Genomic DNA, 15,582 nt, shown 5'->3' with positions numbered 1-15,582 from the left:
CATCTTGCAAGCACAGAGTACACAGGGCTCAGCCTGCCACTTGTCACTGTGGCTCAGGCGAGGATCAGGAAACAGCAGCCTTTAAAAATGTACAGAAAAAACCATCTCGTTCACATGGCAGGGCAAAGAATGGTCTCACCATGTGGTTATTTAAATGCTTAAGCAGGGCAGCCCGGGTGGCTCAGCGGTTTAGCGCCGCCTTCAGCCTAGGGCGTGATCCTGGGGACCTGGGATCGATTCCCACATTGGGCTCCCTCCGTGGAGCCTGTTTCTCCCTCTGCCTATGTCTCTGTCTCTCATGAATAAATAAATAAAATCTTAAAAAAATAAATGCTTAAGCAGATGCATAGTTTTCTGAGAAAAATACAGGCCAAATACTAATCCTGGCTGGTGGCACCTCTCTAGAGTAATCCCATAGTGCAGCGAGGTAGAAATTACCTGGGCAATGATATACACCAGGCTGTAAATTTTAAAAAAGCAACTAATGTAACAGCTTTATTTAGACATCACTATTGATAATCAGAAATTACATCCTAAGTATTTAAACTCACGATAAAAATTTGGGGATGTCAACTTAAAACTGTACAAGGAAGTGTTGAGTTTGTCAAATTCTCTTGGAGAGACTCAAAACTTTTTGAGTATCAGTGTTCTAACCTATAAATATTGAATCCCAACAGTTTCTGCCTCTGCAGGGCACACTGCGCGAGGGCACACCGTGCGAGGGCTCCCTTCTAGAAGGGCTTTCAAGGGGATGAATGACTTACAGGGAGTGTGAGACGGGGGAGCCTGGGCAGCACCAGACCTGAGATGGGTATCTGGTGAGGCTTCTGCTTCACGTGGCCACATGACTTCCCCTTCCTGGTGGGTGGGCCTGGTGCTGCTGGCCTTTGTTACAACTCACCATGAGGTCAACAGAAGATGAGGGAGCCAATGAAGCTCAGAGACCTTCGACTCCCCACTGAATTATTCCCAAGTGACCAGAGCAGCTCAGTTCTGTATCAAGACTGACAAAGTCAGAGCTTCCTGGGGACGTCGAGGTTCTCTCCTTTCCCTTCCCCGTTGCCCTTAAGCCTCTGAGTGAGCATGGCCATTGCTGTGTTCTCCCGATTTCACCCACATTGGAAACGAATGTTGACTACCAAGTAAGGGAGTTGTTAAAGTCATCTGCCAGAGATAGGGACTCTGGTGGAAAGGATATTTTTCCACCCCTGGCAAGCTGTATGTACTTTTTCTGCTCGGGAAGATGTCAGGGGACCAGGGACTTGGTTTAAACTAAAGATGCTAACTAAGCCTCTCTGCCATTTCACTCTCTCATTCTGAGGAACGATCTCAAGTAGTAACGCAACACAATTCATCATTGCTGTGCAGAGTGCCTACTTTTATTTCGTGGAGGGGCTTCTCCCACCATGTTGATTTTATTTGAATCACCTCCATTCGTGTTCCGAATTCCACATTAAGGTCTGAGTCGGTCTCTACGCAGTTGGCCATTTCTCCGCAGCCAGGTCTCTAGATGAAGACTGTCCGAGGTCTCTGAAGCCTGCTCTGTAGGTACTGCTCCATGGTCTTGTCTGGGAGTGGTGTAGCTTGCAGGGTCCACTGGGTCTGGGCCTGGCTGCTTGTGGCTCTTAGTCTACAGCAATGGCTGAAACTTGCTGGCCCTTCTTGCTCTCTTCTTTCTTCTTGAAGTGGTCGTGACTTTAGGAGAGTGTTTCTTTCTTGAATTTGCATGAAGTGATCTTTTTACCTTCTTGTAGATCTTTAGCACCTGGCAAGGCAACAAGGTGAGCCTGGAGGGCCCTGGGTTGGGAGAAGGGAACGGGGGCGGAGTGGAAGTGGGGCCCTAAGGAGGAGGTTTGCACCAGGCGTAGGCAGGATTATCTGGGGATGGGCTGGAGGGGGAGAGACATAAATGGGGAAGCAGAAGAAGAGAAGCTTGGGTAGGATCATCTGACCTTTTTAGCGCCCCTTGATCTGGACCGAGAGGGGCTCTTCCTCTTCTTCCACCGCTTGGTGTTCCTGGTTCGTGGCGCCCATGATTTCTCCGCCACTTTTGTCATGTTGCAGCTGCTCAGTTGTCTACCTCAGGAGTCCTGCCCTCTGCATATATACCCCTCCCAGGACAACAGGGCTCACACCCTTCTGCTTTGTTTGGTCAGCAGGGCACGTACCACAGCCAATGGTGGCCACAGGGAGCTTAGACATCACAAAGGACCACCCCTGGGTGGGGGGGTGGGGGATGGGATGCTTGGTTGGCTGAGATGCTCTAGCTGGAAAAGGCAACTGTGAAAGAGTCTTCTCATACTGACTCCTCCTCTTTGTCTCTCCACGATCAATTCTGGTTGTACACATGGGAGAGATGGGTGTAATGCCCAAGTCTTTCCCCATGGTTCATTCTACTGGCTCCCACTCTTTACTGTTATCAAATATTTTATATATCTCACCTGCTTTGAAAAACCTAGGAATCAGGAAATTAGGGGACAGTGTTTGAGGCAGGATGCCCTTCACTGCCTGGTCAGAAGAGATGGCTCTGAAATATAATTCAGGGCCAGGTATGTGTGTGTATGCACTAGGATGACTCAAGATTAAAGTTCTGGAATACGATTAAAATCTAGGAATATATTTGTGTTCACACGTATTATATATGGTTGTGTTTTGGAGACCCGATGAAAATCTTTGGAAAAACATCTTCAAAGGTGCAAGAAATTTAACCTCAAATTTTGGGGATGGTGGGTAAGCAGAGATAGAAGTGGAAGCTCACTCCAAACCAGAACTCCCCTTCTCCCCATCTGCATCTGTACTTACTAGAACTCCCCAATCTCCCTTTGTGAACGGCAGGAATGACATCCACAGAGATGGAAAGTAGATTAATGGTTAACTAGGGCTGGCAGGAGAGTGGGGGAAATAAGGAGTGACTGCTAATGGGTGTGTGGTTTCTTTCTGGGGTGATGAAAATGTTATGAAGTTAGACTGTGGTGATGGTTGCACAACTAGGTGAATACGCTAAAAACCACGAACTTGTAAAACAAAAAATACTGGGATGTGATTTAGTTATATTAAAATACGATTGTAACTACAAGAAGAGCTGAAACTAGGCAAGGGCCCACTGTAGCTTTAGCTACAGACCTCAAATGGATACCTGAGGCTATGAAATTTTAAGACACAACAAAGGATCAAATGAACTAGGCCTTCACTTTTTCCATGGGGAGAGGTGGCATTTCAGAAAAAAAAAAAATCTAGCAGTCTTTTGTGAAAATCTGGGAGAAGAGGTAAAAGAACAAGACTGGAAGGAAGGGAGGGAGGGATGGAAGGAAGGAAGGAGAGTCAAATCAGGAGATAAGGAAACATGCATAGGATCACTGTCTTACAGCTTCAGGCATGAGGCCTCTGTCATTTGTGTCATCCGCTTGCTGAGTATAAGGAACTGAAGTAGCTAGAGCAGGGCTGCTCTGCCTCCCAGCCTGATGCCTATTCTGCCCCAGGCTCCAGTCTGGTAAGAGTGAGCCCCACGGGCACCCTTACTGAAGGCCACAGGCTGTAAGGGGCACCCATCTACCCACAGCTGATGCCCCAGGGGTGAAGTGGGCGGACAGTGTAGCTAGGACAGGCTCCGTGAGGCAGAAAGAACAGGGCTTGCTATGTGAACCACAGACTCAGGTTAAAAATAACAACCTTATTCCTGACAGGCAAGAAGATGGAATAAAGAGTTTTGCATCTCTCTTGTCATTCCCACTGTGCTGTAAATTAAAAAGTAAAATAAAGCAGCTAAGATGGAATAGACAGTATAACTGTTTTTGTTTTTGAAACAAAAAAAACTGGGATAAAATTAGGGTCCAATAAAAATATACCAAAACAGTGGCATTTTCATGGTTATTTCTTCATCATAATTCCATTGCTAGATCTTAACTTTCCCAGAAGGCATGGTGATGACTACCAGAAGAGGTACTCAATATCTAGTGCCTTGAACAAATACACAAATGTATAAAAAAATGGATGAATGGGTTTGTGTTAGTGTGGTACAGTTATAGATGTTCACTCTTCCCTGTTTTCCAAATTTATTATTTTTTTAAGATTTTATTTATTCACGATAGACATAGAGAGAGAGGCAGACACACAGGCAGAGGGAGAAGCAGGCTCCATGCAGGGAGCCCGATGTGCGACTGGATCCCGGGACCCAAGGATCACACCCTGGGCCGAAGGCAGGTGCTTAACTGCTGAGCCATGCAGGTGTCCCAGAATTTTAAATTTTTATTACAGATTTTTAAAAAATTTATTTGAGAGAGAGCGCGCGCACATGTGTGCATGGGGGGGGGGGGCACAGAGCAGAGGGAAAAGGACAAGTAGGCTCCCTCTGAGTGCAGAGCCCAAGGCCTGTCTCCATCCTACGACCCTGGGATCATGACTTGAGCTGAAACCAAGAGTCAGACACTTAATCTGCACCACCCAGGGGCCCTTAAAGGAGTTTTTAAAAAAACGGTGTAAAACTACAACCCGGAGAGTACGGCAAAGAGGTCACATTTCTGGACGAGAGGACTAGCTCCTGAAGAAAGAGGGCAGGAGAAGAGCAGTACTGAATACGCTGAGGGCGGATGCAGCCAGGGGACAGCCACGCCCCCCCGCGGAACCCAGGAGGATGCAGCCCTGGGGGGCACTGGGTCCTTCCAAGGTCAAGGCCGGAGGGGCCCGGTATCCCAGCACGCACAGGGAGGAGCTAGAAAACTTTCTACCAGTGCTGTACAGGGAATGGAGACGGGGAAGAAAAGAGAATGATGATATGTTTTTTAATATTTTTTTTTTTGTCTATTATTATTGCTATTCCAGCAGCGGCCTGCCACGTGGAACCTGGGGCTCCCTTAAGACCTAGGAGAGCATCACAGCACTGGTGCAGGTGCCTAGAGGCAAAGGCTGCAGTGACTGGCAAATCTTTTTTTTAAGATTTTATTTATTTATTCATGAGAGAGAGAGAGAGAGGCAGAGACACAGGCAGAGGGAGAAGCAGGCTCCATGCAGGGAGCCCGACGTGGGACTCGATCCGGGGTCTCCAGGATCACGCCCTGGGCCAAAGGCGGCGCTAAACTGCTGAGCCCCACAGGCTGCCCCTGACTGGCAAATCTTTGGCAAATCTTAAGACAAAACTTGCCTTCACATGGGGCGCTTTGTCCTCTGCATCTTAAAAGTTTAACTCCTACCTCGGCTTTATTTTCTCTTGCAACAGATTAAAAGATTAAAGGCAGCCCAGCCGGCTGTTCCAAAATAAATTAAATCTTAAAATTCCAACAAAAGGGATTAGTCTGATTTACAGAGGTTCTAGAGAGTAAAATTATATATAACAGGTAGGAATTGGGCGGGGGGGGGGGAAGTACTTGACTCAGCAAAAGAAATAACCGTCTAATGACTAGGGCGATGCAAAAGTAGGACAGGCTACGTTGTGAGGCAGCAAATCCTGATTCACTGAGAGCCTATGTGCTCATCAGTGTTATAAAACAACTGTCAGCCTCACAGCCCCAGTGAATGCTATTTTTAGTGTATGTTGGGGGAAAAGGGACTTCGTCTTTTTATTTTATTCAAGATTTATTTATTTATTTATATTAGAGGGAGAGAAGTGTGTGGTGGAGAGAGAAACTTTTATTTATTATGAGAGATAGAGGCAGAGACGGAGGGAGAAAAAGGCTCCCTCTGGGGAGCCTGATGCGGAACTCGATTCCAGGATCCTGAGGGATCACGACCTGAGCCAAAGGCAGAGACTCAAGGATTGAGACACCCAGGTGCCCGAGAGAGAATCTAAAGCAGACTCCATACTGATCATGGAACCAGACCCAGGGCTCAATCTCATGACCCTGAGAGCATGACCTGAGCCAAAACCAAGAGGCTGCCGCTTAACCAATTCTATCACCTAGGTGCCCCTTATTTTTACTTTTTAATTGAGTAGGCTCCACACCCAATGTGGGACTTAAACTCATGAGATCTTGAGATCAAGAGCTGCATGCTCTACCATCTGAGCAAACCAGGCACGCCAGCAGACTTTGTCTTAGTGTCCCTCTAAGTTGCCCACTAAGCAACTGCTCCTCAGCATCCCAGACACTTCTCTGCCAGTCCCCAGGCTCAATTCTGCTGGTCACGGCCCAGAATGACCGATAGTGTGTCTAGCAAAGAACTATTTCCTTGCAACACTGCCCAAGGAGGTATGAGAGGGGCAAGCCTTCTTTAAGAACAATCATTAGTGTAGTATCATCGTTTTATTTAGCCTAGCAATATTTTAAAAAATGATTTTCCCTTGCTTTTGCTTCTGTATGTGTGGTAAAATCTCTTCAAAAGAAATACTCATTGGGCATAAACCAAGTCAGTTATGTAGGGTAATCTACATTCCTGATCTTCCTTGTGACTTCCTTTAAGATGGTCACTCCCTCAGTTATACAAAGACTCAGGAGAAACTGAAATTACTTTCTTCAAGGGCTTGATTAAATTCTTATCCAAAGGTTAATTTTTTTCCTGGCTTGGTCTGGAGGTCCAAGGGCTGTGGGAGTTCTAGGGGGTACAAAGATATATATTGGATACAATCACTTTGCAAAGCTGCTGAAGAGGTGAAGTGGGCAGGAAGTTATACCCATTGGCCTTGGCTCTAACATTTAGTTATTTACTGATTTCTTTGGTCCACCTGTCTCTGCCTCCACTATATCACGAACCTGGGTTTCTCTTTCTCCAGTTTTGGGTTTCCCTTCTTCTACCAAATAATTTCTCACACAGTTGTGGTGATCTTTATAAAATGTAAATTTGATTCCAATTTTTAACAGGGCTTGGCATGGTCTGGTCCTTGCCTACTTCTTCAACCTCAACTTGTACTCAGTAAATCACTATATATATCTAAAGGTATATAGATATTCATTCAGTGTACACGAATATTTCTATAGTGATTCTTACATAACACACATTGTTCTAGACAAAAGAAAAAATCTTTTCCTCAGGGAACTTAAGGTCTCATTCCTTGATAAGCCCAGTACTTTACTGGGCCTCAGGGCCTTTGCACAAGCTATTTTCTACCTAGAATGCTTTCTACTCATTTCTCATTCCTTTTCTGACTGTTCTATTTAAAGCAGCTTCTTCTACTCTCACTGAAGAACTGTTTATTTCCTTCATAACTTTTATCAGAGTATTATACTTCTGTATTTTATTTTTATATTTTGTTATATAACTATATAAAAAAATATATATAGTGTATGTCTGTGTTTGTAATATAACCATGCTATGAAGCCAGGATCATGTTCATTTAGCCTGCCACTATATACTTAAAACTTAGCATAATGACCACACAGTAGGGACTAAAAAAATCATTGGATTCTGGGTAGTAGTGTATAAAATTGTTAAATTACACTGTACACCTGAAACTAATAACATTGTATGTTGATTATAATTCAATAACAACAAAAAAAGAATAAAGACTCTAGGTATTATTTTTATTGGAAAGATTCACTGATTACCAAATTATGGCCTGTTATTTCTACCCGTTTACACGTACATTTTAGAAAAAGGTATTAAACATCTTATTTGTAATTTACTGGCAGTCAGACTGGCTACCTGGCCTATTTTGTTCTTAAAAAATGAGCCATTTGATAAATACCATGAAGGCGAAAACTCTAATTTGAAAGACTTGACTGCTATCCCCAACTTCTCCATATGATGCTAGCTTTTGTAACAATCTAAACATATAAAAAGTATATACAGTTCCCGATACTTATCAGCCTACAGCAATAAATGATTATAAGTGATGAGTGAGGGGGGAAAAAAAAACAAACGATGTACTGAACTGGACAAACAGGTTTTTGAGTCTATCAGAGTCCAAAGGTGGCAAAAGTGTAGTTAAAGTGGAGAGAGTAAAAAACACACTGTTGACAGTTGTGGAAGCTGAAAAGGGAAGTCCCTTATGAGAAATGTGTTTCTATGGGACAGTAGACATTATACTCTGGACCAAGTAGCTGTAGGTCACGGATTGCTCTGTTGGTTTCAAAGAGGACCAAATGAGAGATGGTGGATGGATCCTTATAAATGTAGTTCCCCTACTGGAACGCTATGACAAGCACAAGCTCTATGATCATGGGTGAGTAGCATATTTATTATCCTCTTCTATATAAATACCTTTTCATTTTGCTACCAAATTACAGTGAATATTGAAAATATATCCACAAAGTACTGGACTTCCAGACTAGATATAAGAAAAAAGATTTAAACATACCCTCCCATAGCTTCTGAGGGTGTGTTTTTACAAATGGCCAGTCCTCTATGATGGGTAAACTACTAATGCAGTTATAGCATACTGGGCTTCCACATAGAAATTTATTTGAAGAAAGGGTTCTATTACTTTAAAAAGCCTAAAAACAATTTGTTTAAAAGATGACAGAGCTATTACAAATACATTTGAGTTTTCAGAAAAGTTGTAGAACTTCAAAATGCTTTAGCTGAGTTGCATAAATAAGACCAGAAATGATCAAATATTCCATGGCCCACAAAGACCTAAAATAACAAAAAAATTACAAAAATATTTATATCTATGTTAATTATATTAATATGTAAATATGTTGTGATAAACACGGTTATTTATTAATATATTATTGACCTGGATTTTATAGTAATATATTAGTTACAATATTAAGTAACATAGTAATCAATGTATTGCTGACTTCAGGATTTTGCAGACCCACACATAGGGTTATCTGTGTTTCCAAAGACATACATTTGACTTTTAGGTGTTACCTCTGGCCTTGAAAACTCTCTCAATCATACTGTTTGGGAACCTCAGGCACATGACTAGTGTAGAACTTGTATAAAAAGGATCGGTTGCCTTTAGCACTTGAAGATTATACAGCCAGTATAATACGTGAGTTGCCTACAGTTCTCCCTGCACTGAATGATATACCATCAGACTTTTCAAAGCTATGAGTTCTGTTGGTAGGACCCTATTTTTGATTTTGGCTCCCTTTCTGCCTAATAGGGTTTTTAAACATAATTTTTTTCCCCAAAAACTGTTGCATATCACCACTCAAAACTTTAGTTTTGAACTGAAGGTCAAGTATTTCCTAATCCTTCTTCCTCTAACATAAACTATACCAAACACAAATGTGAACAGATTGTTTTCCACCTATATGGCTTTAAGAAATAGAGTAAGTACTGAGAAACTAAGCAATCTCTTCAAGTTAAAATTAATTATTAAATACAGAGACTAAAGAGAGGACATAAAGAGTTTGGACTCTTAAACATAAACCAACTCTTCAATGGCTTTCATTGTCTAACTGGGGTCTAGAAACTTTTTGACCACGCACCACATATTAGTTTTCGAAGGCCGCCAGAACAAAGTACCACAAACTGGATGGCTTAAACAACAGAAAATCATCTCACAGTTTTGGAGGCTAGAATCCATGATTGTGGTATCAGCACGAATGGTTCCTTCTGATGGCTGTGAGGGAAAGATCTTCTTCCCATAGCTTCTGAGGATATGCTGGCCATCTTGGACTTCCTTGGCTTATAGAAACACCAGCGCAATCTCTGCCTTCATCTTCAAGTGGGTTGCTCTATTTTATAAGAACACCAGTTATATTGGATTAGGGGTCCACACTACTCTGGTGTGATATCATCTTAACTAATTATAACTGCAATGACCCTATTTCCAAATAAAGTCATATTCTGAGATACTAGGGTTAGGACTTCAACATGAATTTTGGGAGGACACAACTCAATCTGTAACACACCACAATATGTGCATATTTATTTACTCGTAAGTTATTTACATCCACTACTGCATTAGGAATTACATTTATTATAACCCCTATTTAATTAGAAATGTTAAAAAGATAAGGCAAAGGTAAATATATAAGTGGTAATATTTTCTTTCTGAACCGTGACAGATTGCCTTGCATACTCTCTGGATTGCACACATCTCACCAATCTCAAGGATAAAATCAAGCTCTTTGGCTCAACACACCTGACCCTCTGCCCTCTGTTCACTTCACCTGCTTCGTCTCCTGTCACCCCCAACATATCTGGCATTCCAACCAGTCTGAACTATTTGCAGTTTCCCACACGTGCAAGTCTCATTCTCAGTTCAACGACTCTGCACATGCTGTTTCCTATTTCTGGAATGCCCTCATTCTCTTTGCTTCCTGTAAACACACAGTCAACTACCAATCATTTTCTGAAACTCAGTTCTAATGTCATCTCTTTTGGGAAGCTTTCACTGAGTGCTCTAGGCAGCACGAAGCACTTTCTCGGTGCATGGAGTACCTCGTTCCTACCTCTAGCATGGCAAATCTCTGTTCACATATACATGTTAGGCTAAACTTGCATTTGATCATTTTTGACCTGCTGAAAAAACCAAAGCAATTTCATGTGGTTCAACTTAACATTTCACTAGACAACATGTCTACTGAGAGCAGGAATTGTGTTTTATTCATTCTTTTTAAAGATAGATTTATTTATTTATTTATTTATTTATTTATTTATTTATTTATTTATTTATTTATTTATGATAGACAGAGAGAGAGAGGCAGAGACACAGGCAGAGGGAGAAGCAGGCTCCATGCAGGGAGCCCGACGTGGGACTTGATCCCGGGACTCCAGGATCACACCCTGGGTCAAAGGCAGGCGCCAAACCGCTGAGCCACCCAGGGATCCCCTGTTTTATTCATTTTTATGTTTCCAGTAACTAAAACGGAGTTTGGCACAAAGTAAGTGCTTAATATATGCTTCTTGAAATTAAGGAAAGGCTAACTTTAACACCACAGTCTACTTTCCGATTTTCCTTTTCAAGAATGGGGTAAGTATTGACTTGATCTCTCCTTTAAGAATAACCATTGGTTTAAATTTCATTGGCTTTATTTAGTTTAATAGCATTTTAAATCATTTTTCCCTGCTTGCCACCTGGCTCTGTGGCAAATATCCTTTCAAAATAAACATTTTTTAAAAATAGAGAAAAAGCTACCTAAATACTGTTTTATAACCAACATCAAAGTATTTAATGATTTTACTCTCAAAGTATTTGTATGCTTTCAAATTTAAAAAGTGAGTAATCGTAAGTGGGAATAGAAATAAGACAGCTAAATGAAGATATCAGTTGTGCAAAGTGAATGAAATTTTCAATTCCAACAATTTTTTAGTAAGAGCAAAAATAAATCTACTTTCAGAATTTCAAGTTTTCATTATTATTTGGTTTGCAAAAATGCTGTGAGGGGCACCTGGGTGGCTCAGTTGGTGAAGCATCTGATTCTTGGTTTCTGCTCAGGTCATGATCTGGGGGTAGTGCGATCAGCCCTGCCTTGGGCTCCAAGCTGGATGTGGAGTCCGCTTGGGATTCTCTCACTCCCTCTCCCACTGCCCCTCTCCATCCCTCTCTCTAAAATGAATAATAATGTTAAAAAGCTGTGATAACTGAAATGGTGTTTAGGCAAAATAGTCAAAAGGCAAAGGAGTTCTGTATGGCAAGCAGAACTATTCAGCTAAAGTCAGGAAGCAGTACCTGGTGAAACCCTGAGCAATTAGCAGGAAGTGAAACATGGTTACATGAACATTTTTCACTCTTCCTCATTAAAGCCCTCAAGTTAGTAAGACGTGTTCACTGACTCCTTAGCATGCCAAGGCAGTCGCAAGCAACACCTTTCACAATCTGGCTCTAGCCCGTTTGAGAGACTCCTCTCCTTTTAGATACTTCATGTCCTTTATACTTGAACTTTGATGAACTTCTTATAGAGAGTATTACATCGAACACATCATTCCTTATGTTTTTCCAAATGTTCTTTCCTTAGCCTCAAAAGTCCTTCTTCTACCTTCTTTGTCTACTAATCTTTAATTCAGCTTGAATATTATCTTCTCCAGGACGCTTTTGCTTGCTTTTCCAGCTAAAGCTGTTGATTTACCTTTTCTATCTTCAATATACATCGTTCATGGTACTGCCACATTATTTTAACCACAATGCTAGAATTTATGTTAGTTCTTTTTCTTTTTCTTTTTTTAAATTTGAGAGATAGAGACAGAAAGAAGGTGAGTGGTAGGAGGTGCAGAGGGAAAAGAGGGAGTGGGACAAATAAACTCTGTGCTGAGCCCAGAGCCCCATGTGTGGCTCCGATCTCATGGCCCTGAGATGATGATCTGAGCAAAGTCACGAGTCTGAGACTTAACTGACTGAGCCACCCGGGCACCCCTGTTATGTCTATATTCTTAATTATACCGTCATGCTGTGCTGGGTACATACCTATATTCAGTACAACAGTACTGAATAAGTGAGTAAGAAATGAGACGATAGTGTTGAATAATGAGGCACCAATGAAAGGCTTATTGGAAACATATCTTGTGACTAGAAAGTAAGGTCTGCTCCATGAGGAGGACAGGGACAGGTCTGCCCTGTCTACTGCAATAGTCAGAGACTCAACCTACTGCCTGGGACCATGCTTAATAAGTATTTGCTAACTTGAGGTGCCTGGTGACTCAATCTTGGGGATATGAGTTTGAGCACCTTGTTGGGTACAGAGATTACTTAAATAAATAAAAACTTAAAAAAATAAGCATCTGCTAACTAAACACAATGTACATGGAAAATAAGAAAAAGCAGAATAATAATTACTTGAAGATAAACTGATAGTACTATACCAAGGAATAAAGAAACTGTAGAAAATAATAACATCACTGATTAGCAAAAAAATTTTTTTAAATTACTAAACATATCATAAACATGAGAGATTATTCTGAGGGGCAGAAGAGGCAATGTGTGGTGATATAAATAGGGTTTATATTTTCAACTAGTTATAGAGTGATAATAGACATTATTAGTATGCCAATAGAAATAAAAATAATGTCCTTCACATCTTCAAAAAAAGTCTGTGTCATTTGCCACAAATAAATTTGTCTTTTTCTGTTTAATGCCTCTACCTGGAGTATCAGAAGTAGTACTGAATCCCAAATAAGTTATTTATTCATTTATAAGTACAGTATGACTATGTACCTGTCATTTATATTGGTTCTGCCTTAAGGTAGGCTTATTTTCCTACGATAATCACTGAAGCACTTCCCCTGGTTTCTAGAACTTGTGTGACTCCAACACCTGTGCCTACATACTGACAGTTCACTGTGAAGAAGTTGAAAAGACTGAATGTCCATATTCTTCCCACTTCTGACCGAGCTCAAGGTGATGAGCAAGGGACACTGCTAGTATTTGTGAACTCCGCTGGCAAGACTAAGGCTTCAAGGCAAACTCCACAAGTTACAATAACTTTGGCACTTGGACTTGTGCATCTATGTTGCAAGGCTGGTTATGGCAAACTCTGATCCCAGGTTTCATGCCTTGGTGTTCAAGGTTTCCAGGTACTAGATCTGTACCTTCTTTTCCTGTCCTCTTTCCCAAATGACAATAATACAGAACTTAGTATTTTTCACGTATTAAAATTCAGTATAGGGAAAAGACCAGGATTAATATCCTAAGAATAGGAATTACAGGGGCACCTGGCTGGCTCTGTTCGTGGAGCTTGCGACTTGTGATCTCAGGGTTGTGAGTTCCAGCCCCATGTTGGGTGTGGAGATTACTTAAAAATATAATCTTAACAAAAACAAAAAGAACAGGAATTACAACGTGAGTAGATTTTAATGTACTCACGTTGTAATTCCTGTTCTTTTTGTTTAGATTTAAAAGTTAACTTAAAAAGTGGTTATTTATTTGATGGTTCTTTAGCTGTTTAATGTTACAGATATTTTTCAATCAAAGATATAAAAGTACTTATTCAGGAAGAGCCAGCACCTGAATCTAAGGCAAGATTCATGTATTTCATGGCCTTGTAAATAAATATACAGAAAAGCTTTTCAAAGTAAAATCTGTGAAACTAAAAAAATAAAATGATAACTCTGTGACAGTCATGCCTTTGTAAATTCCTGGCTCTACATGCAGTATTTGCACAAAACTATGTTCTTCTAACTGTGGGTCATTCCCGTCACCCCTTGGAATCTGCTAGACCTACCTCAGGACGTTTAGGTTACCCAGAGCTTCTTGGAGCAACTAAATTATGTAAAGTGTCTCTAGAAGCTGAGGCCACTGTTTGTTTCTATAGGTCTGTTGGTCTTCCCTACTCTCTCCCACTCTCACGCCTTCCCCGGAAGTAATCCTGGCCTATTCTTTCATATGAGATAAAGCACCAGTGCCTAAGAAGCACTGCATCTTTTTTGAATGCATGTTTTCTGAATAGAGCAACTTAATTGACTGAAACCTCTCAAAAGGCCTAGTAAATGTTTAAATTTAAAATTTTGATGCTTCAGACTTCTGCTTCCCTTTGCAAGATAGGACATATTGGAAAGAAAATTGGTTTAGAGTCAGAATGGGGATGCCTGGGTGACTCAGCGATTGAGCATCTGCCTTGGCTCAGGGCGTGATCCTGGAGTCCTGGGATCGAGTCCTGCTTCGAGCTCCCTGTATGGAGCCTGTTTCTCCCTCTGCCTGTGTCTCTGCCTCTCTCTGTGTCTTTCATGAATAAATAAAAAAAAATCTTAAAAAAAAATTTTTTTTAGCGTCAGAATGAATGTGGAATTCCAGTTCAGTTTTGAAAGTGCCTTGGAAAATTTTTCAAAGCATAGGATTAAGTGAAATGTCCACAAAAATGAGGCTTATACGAGGCACTCTACTGAGATAGGATACTTCTACCCACAGTGATGGTCTGATAGTGTGGCTGCAACTATGAAGCAGAGAATAGTTACTCTGGAGGCGAAGTGTACGAAGTGTACGTGTCTTCAAGAAGACAGGAAAGGAGATGTGGCAAAGAAAATTCACAAATTGGGTACAGGGTTGGGTTTTCAATCCAGACATTCTATGAGTTTATCATTTTTTCTTTTTACCTCTTATCACACCTAGGTTTCAAGTTTATAATATACTTTACCCTCTACCCACAAGTTACTAGTGAAAATAGTTCCTTCTTCCCAGAGAACTGAGAAGAACAACAAAACATGCTTTTCTTTTAGAGCTTTACAACATTGAATAAGGCTCCTGTCATACATTTTATAGACTTTCCAGCCCTTTCTAAAATGACCTGATATGTACCTTCTATATAAATGTTCTGGCAGCAAAATTAACTCCAAAAGAGACATTTATGGATGGTTTCTATTTACTCTATTTGGCCCCTTTTACTCTTTATACTTTTCTTCCTGCTTTGTGGTTCCACCTGACTCTTCAATGAAGCCTCTAAACTGCGGGCCACTCCCTCACTTCAATTTTCAACTTTACTTTCCCCTTCTTTGCTCTCCTTCTGCTGAACTTAAGTACATACTCAAACTACAAAGAAGATTGAGGTTGAGCAAGTAGTTGGCTCATATTTGTTGGAAAACGATATTACTGGTTAAGAGGTGAGAATTCAAAAAGAGGTGAGAATTCAACTCACCTAAAAACATTGAATAAAAAATACTTATATATGTTTTTTATAATATATTAAATATAAAATAAAATTTAAATATAAATATTTAAGGATAAAATATTTATATACATTAGGCTGAAGGCTTTGTCTTGGTCAGTTCCTGCCCTTTCTTTTTTTCCCTTATCCAAGTTCCAGGCAGGAGAGAAAGGCAGAACGTTAA

The sequence above is a fragment of the Canis lupus genome, chromosome 21, assembly GCF_048164855.1.
Source record: "Canis lupus baileyi chromosome 21, mCanLup2.hap1, whole genome shotgun sequence".
Classification (NCBI taxonomy): Eukaryota; Metazoa; Chordata; class Mammalia; order Carnivora; family Canidae; genus Canis; species Canis lupus.
The sequence above is the reverse complement of the archived record's forward strand: the minus strand, read 5'-3'. Positions refer to the sequence as shown.